Genomic DNA, 6,451 nt, shown 5'->3' with positions numbered 1-6,451 from the left:
TTCATCACATTCATCAAGTTGAAGAACAAGTGATATCTTGGACAAAGAACAAGCGGAATTGAATAGAAGAACAATAGTAATTGCATTAATACTCGAGGTACAGCAGAGCTCCACACCTTAATCTATGGTGTGTAGAAACTCCACCATTGAAAATACATAAGAACAAGGTCTAGGCATTGCCGTGAGGCCAGCCCCCAGTGATCAAAAGATTCAAAGATCTCAATATGTCAAATACAATAGTAAAAGGTCCTACTTATAGGGAACTTGTAGCCTAAGGATTACAAAGATGAGTAAATGACATAAAAATCCTCTTCCGGGCCCACTTGGTGTGTGCTTGGGCTGAGCAATGAAGTATTTTTCGTGTAGAGACTCTTCTTGGAGTTAAACGCCAGCTTTTGTGCCAGTTTGGGCGTTTAACTCCCATTTTGGTGCCAGTTCCGGCGTTAAACGCTGGGAAATCTAAAGGTGACTTTGAACGCCGGTTTGGGCCATCAAATCTTGGGAAAAGTATGGACTATCATATATTGCTGGAAAGCCCAGGATGTCTACTTTCCAACGCCGTTGAGAGCGCGCCAATTGGGCTTCTGTAGCTCCAGAAAATCCACTTCGAGTGCAGAGAGGTCAGAATCCAACAGCATCTGCAGTCCTTTTCAGTCTCTGAATCAGATTTTTGCTCTGGTCCCTCAATTTCAGCCAGAAAATACCTGAAATCACAGAAAAACGCACAAACTCATAGTGAAGTCCAGAAAAGTGAATTTTAACTAAAAACTAATAAAAATATACTAAGAACTCAACTAAAACTACTAAAAACATACTAAAAACAATGCCAAAAAGCGTACAAATTATCCGCTCATCACAACACCAAACTTAAATTATTGCTTGTCCTCAAGCAACTGAAAATCAAATAAGATAAAAAGAAGAGAATATGTAATGAACTCCAAAAACATCTATGAAGATCAGTATTAATTAGATGAGCGGGGCTTTTAGCTTTTTGCCTCTGAATAGTCTTGGCATCTCACTTTATCCTTTGAAATTCAGAATGATTGGCTTCTTTAGGAACTCAGAATCCAGATAGTGTTATTGATTCTCCTAGCTAAGTATGATGATTCTTGAACACAGCTACTTATTGAGTCTTGGCCGTGGCCCAAAGCACTCTGTCTTCCAGTATTACCACCGGATACATACATGCCACAGACACATAATTGGGTGAACCTTTTCAGATTGTGACTCAGCTTTGCTAGAGTCCCCAATTAGAGGTGTCCAGGGTTCTTAAGCACACTCTTTTTGCCTTGGATCACAACTTTATTTCTTTCTTTTTCTCTTTCTCCCTTTTTTTTTGTTTTGTTTTTTTTTTGTATTCACTGCTTTTTCTTGCTTCAAGAATCATTTTTATGATTTTTCAGATCCTCAGTAACATGTCTCCTTTTTCATCATTCTTTCAAGAGCCAACATTCATGAACCACAAATTCAAAAGACATATGCACTGTTTAAGCATACATTCAGAAAACAAAAATGTTGCCACCACATCAAAATAATTAAACTGTTATAAAATTCAAAATTCATGCAATTCTTATCTTTTTTCAATTAAGAACATTGTTTATTTAAGAAAGGTGATGGATTCATAGGACATTCATAACTTTAAGGCATAGACACTAAGACACTAATGATCATAAGACACAAACATAGACAAACATAAGCATGAAAATCTCGAAAAACAAGAAAATAAAGAGCAAGGAGATTAAAGAACGGGTCCACCTCAATGATGGCGGCTTGTTCTTCCTCTTGAAGGTCTTATGGAGTGCTTGAGCTCCTCAATGTCTCTTCCTTGTCTTTGTTGCTCCTCTCTCATGATTCTTTGATCTTCTCTAATTTCATGGAGGAGGATGGAATGTTCTTGGTGCTCCACCCTTAGTTGTCCCATGTTGGAACTCAATTCTCCTAGGGAGGTGTTTAGTTGCTCCCAATAGTCTTGTGGAGGAAAGTGCATCCCTTGAGGAATCTCAGGGATCTCATGATGAGAGGGGTCTCTTGTTTGCTCCATCCTTTTCTTAGTGATGGGCTTATCTTCATCAATGAGGATGTCTCCTTCTATGTCCACTCCAACTGAATAACAGAGGTGACAAATAAGATGAGGAAAGGCTAACCTTGCCAAGGTAGAGGACTTGTCCGCCATCTTATAGAGTTCTTGGGCTATAACCTCATGAACTTCTACTTCTTCTCCAATCATGATGCTATGGATCATGATGGCTCGGTCTAGAGTAACTTCAGACCGGTTGCTAGTGGGAATGATTGAGCGTTGGATAAACTCCAACCATCCTCTAGCCACGGGCTTGAGGTCATGCCTTCTCAATTGAACCGGCTTCCCTCTTGAATCTCTCTTCCATTGGGCGCCCTCTTCACAAATGTCAGTGAGGACTTGGTCCAACCTTTGATCAAAGTTGACCCTTTTTGAGTTTGAAAGGGATCTCGGGGATCACCTTCTTCAAGGCCACAACTTTATAGAGGTGGTCTTGATGCACCCTTGAGATGAATCTCTCTATCTCCCATGACTCGGAGGTGAAAGCTTTTGCCTTCCCTTTCCTCTTTATAGAGGTTTCTCCGGCCTTGGATGCCATAAATGGTTATGGAAAAACAAAAAGCAATGCTTTTACCACACCAAACTTAAAAGGTTTGCTCGTCCTCGAGCAAAAGAAGAAAGAAGAGAGTAGAAGAAGAAGAAAATGGAGGAGATGGAGGAGGCCTATGTTTCGGCCAAAAAAAGGGGAACAAGTAGTGTTTAGGGTGTGTGAAAATGAAGAAGTGAAGAAGGGTTTATATAGGGGTGAGGGGAGGGGTAGGGTTCGGTCATTATGGGTGGGTATGGGAGGGAAAGTGGTTTGAATTTGAATGGTGAGGTAGGTGGGGTTTTATGAAGGATGGATGTGAGTGGTGAAGAGAAAGATGGGATTTGATAGGTGAAGGGTTTTTGGGGAAGAGGTATTGAGGTGATTGGTGAATGGGTGAAGAAGAGAGAGGGTGGTGGGGTTGGTGGGGATCCTGTGGGGTCCACAGATCCTGAGGCGTCAAGGAAAAGTCATCCCTGCACCAAATGGCATGCAAAATCACGTTTTGAGCCAATTCTGGCATTAAACGCCGGGCTGGTGCCCATTTCTGGCATTTAACGCCAGGTTCTTGCCCTTTCCTGGCGTTTAACGCCAGTCTGGTGCCCCTTTCTGGCGTTAAACGCCCAGAATGGTGCCAGACTGGGCGTTAAACGCCCACCTGCTAGCCTTACTGGCGTTTAAACGCCAGTAGGTTCTTCCTCGAGGGTGTGCTGTTTTTCTTCCTATTTTTCATTCTTTTTTTTTGCTTTTTCAATTGATTTTGTGACTTCTTATGATCATCAACCTACAAAAAACATAAAGTAACAAAAGAAAATAGATAAAATATAACATTGGGTTGCCTCCCAACAAGCGCTTCTTTAATGTCAGTAGCTTGACAGAGGGCTCTCATGGAGCCTCACAGATACTCAGAGCAATGTTGGAACCTCCCAACACCAAACTTAGAGTTTGAATGTGGGGGTTCAACACCAAACTTAGAGTTTGGTTGTGGCCTCCCAACACCAAACTTAGAGTTTGACTGTGGGGGCTCAGTTTGACTCTGATTTGAGAGAAGCTCTTCATGCTTCCTCTCCATGGTGACAGAGGGATATCCTTGAGCCTTAAACACAAAGGATTCTTCATTCACTTGAATGATCAGTTCACCTCCATCAACATCAATCACAGCCTTTGCTGTGGCTAGGAAGGGTCTGCCAAGGATGATGGATTCATCCATGCACTTCCCAGTCTCTAGGACTATGAAATCAGCAGGGATGTAATGGTCTTCAATCTTCACCAAAACATCCTCTACAAGTCCATGAGCTGTTTTCTTGAGTTGTCTGCCATCTCTAGTGAGATTCTTGCAGCTTGCACCTCAAAGATTCCTAGCTTCTCCATTACAGAGAGAGGCATGAGGTTTACACTTGACCCTAAGTCACACAGAGCCTTCTTGAAGGTCATGGTGCCTATGGTACAAGGTATGGAGAACTTCCCGGGTCCTGCCTCTTTTGAGGTAATTTCTGCCTAGACAAGTCATCCAATTCTTTGGTGAGCAAAGGGGGTTCATCCTCCCAAGTCTTATTTCCAAATAACTTGTCATTTAGCTTCATGATTGCTCCAAGGTATTTAGCAACTTGCTCTTCAGTGACATACTCATCCTCTTCAGAGGAAGAATACTCATCAGAGCTCATGAAAGGTAGAAGTAAGTCCAATGGAATCTCTATGGTCTCATTTTGAGCCTCAGATTCCCATGGTTCCTCATTGGGGAACTCAGTGGAGGCTAGTGCACGCCCATTGAGGTCTTCCTCAGTGGCGTTCACTTCCTCTCCTTCCTCTCCAAATTCGGCCATGTTGATGGCCTTGCACTCTCCTTTTGGATTTTCTTCTGTATTGCTTGGGAGAGTACTAGGAGGGAGTTCAGTAATTTTCTGCTCAGCTGTCCCACTTGTGCCTCCAAATTCCTAATGGAGGACCTTGTTTCAGTCATGAAACTTTGAGTGGTTTTGATTAGATCAGAGACCATAGTTGCTAAGTCAGAGGGGTTCTGCTTAGAATTCTCTGTCTGTTGCTGAGAAGATGATGGAAAAGGCTTGCCATTGCTAAACCTGTTTCTTCCACCATTATTGTTGTTGAAACCTTGTTGAGGTCTCTGTTGATCCTTCCATGAGAAATTTGGATGATTTCTCCATGAAGAATTATAGGTGTTTCCATAGGGTTCTCCTAGGTAATTCACCTCTTCCATTGAAGGGTTCTCAGGATCATAAGCTTCTTCTTCAGATGAAGCATCCTTAGTACTGCTTGGTGCATTTTGCATTCCAGACAGACTTTGAGAAATCAAATTGACTTGTTGAGTCAATATCTTGTTCTGAGCCAGAATGGCATTCAGAGTATCAATCTCAAGAACTCCTTTCTTCTGATTAGTCCCATTGTTCACAGGATTCCTTTCAGAGGTGTACATGAATTGGTTATTTGCAACCATTTCAATTAGTTCTTGAGCTTCTGCAGGCGTCTTCTTCAGATGAAGAGATCCTGCAGCAGAGCTATCCAAAGACATCTTGGACAGTTCAGAGAGACCATCATAGAAAATACCTATGATGCTCCATTCAGAAAGCATGTCAAAAGGACATTTTCTGATCAATTGTTTGTATCTTTCCCAAGCTTCATAGAGGGATTCTCCATCCTTCTGTCTGAAGGTTTGGACTTCCACTCTAAGCTTACTCAATTTTTGAGGTGGAAAGAACTTTGCCAAGAAGGCATTGACTAGCTTTTCCCATGAGTCCAGGCTTTCTTTAGGTTGTGAGTCCAACCATGTCCTAGCTCTGTCTCTTACAGCAAAAGGGAATAGCATAAGTCTGTAGACCTCAGGGTCAACCCCATTAGTCTTGACAGTGTCACAGATTTGCAAGAATTCAGCTAAGAACTGATGAGGATCTTCCAATGGAAGTCCATGGAACTTGCAATTCTGTTGCATTAGAGAAACTAATTGAGGCTTAAGCTCAAAGTTGTTTGCTCCAATGGCAGGGATAGAGATGCTTCTCCCATAGAAGTCGGGAGTAGGTGCAGTAAAGTCACCCAGCACCTTCCTTGCATTGTTGGCATTGTTGTTATTTTCGGCTGCCATGGGTTCTTCTTCTTTGAAGATTTCTGTTAGGTCCTCTACAGAGAGTTGTGCCTTAGCTTCTCTTAGCTTTCGCTTCAAGGTCCTTTCAGGTTCAGGGTCAGCTTCAACAAGAATGCCTTTGTCTTTGTTCCTGCTCATATGAAAGAGAAGAGAACAAGAAAATGTGGAATCCTCTATGTCACAGTATAGAGATTTCTTGAGGTGTTAGAGAAGAAGAAAATTAGAAGGAAGAGATAGAAGAATTCAAACTTAATCAGATAGAGTTCGAATTGTGCATTGAGAAGGAGTGGTACTCCATAAATAGAAGGATGTGAGAAGAGAGGAAGAAATTTTCGAAAATTAATTAAAAAGATTTTAAAAACATTTTGAAAAACTTTAATTTGATTTTCGAAAAACAAGAGTGGGAAAGAAATCAAGTAATTTTTGAAAAAGATTTTGAAATTAGAATTTAAAAAGATATGATTGAAAACTATTTTGAAAAAGATGTGATTAAAAAGATATGATTGAAAAGTTATGCTTTTAAAAAGATATGATTGAAAAGATAGGATTTGAAAACAAATTTTAAAAAGATTTGATTTTAAAAATTATTGACTTGCCTAACAAGAAAAGATATGATTCAAACATTAAACCTTTCTCAACAGAAAAGGCAACATACTTGAATTGTTCAATCAAATCATTAATTGTTAGCAAGTATCTTTGAAAAAGGAAAGAAATTGATTTTGAAAAAGATTTGATTGAAAAGATATGATTTGAA

At 40.6% G+C, this 6,451-nt stretch overlaps 1 non-coding gene across 1 annotated transcript; it reads left to right on the top strand.

Moving 5' to 3' along the window:
* The first annotated feature begins 5,184 nt into the window (after positions 1–5,184).
* LOC130984653 (small nucleolar RNA R71) lies at positions 5,185–5,292 on the top strand. Its single transcript, XR_009088570.1, has one exon. It is a non-coding gene; the product is annotated as a small nucleolar RNA R71 (small nucleolar RNA).
* The last annotated feature ends 1,159 nt before the right edge of the window (positions 5,293–6,451 follow it).

This window comes from Arachis stenosperma, chromosome 5 (assembly GCF_014773155.1).
Source record: "Arachis stenosperma cultivar V10309 chromosome 5, arast.V10309.gnm1.PFL2, whole genome shotgun sequence".
NCBI classification, from domain to species: Eukaryota; Viridiplantae; Streptophyta; class Magnoliopsida; order Fabales; family Fabaceae; genus Arachis; species Arachis stenosperma.
Note: the sequence above shows the minus strand (reverse complement) of the source record. Positions and strands in the feature narration are given on the sequence as shown.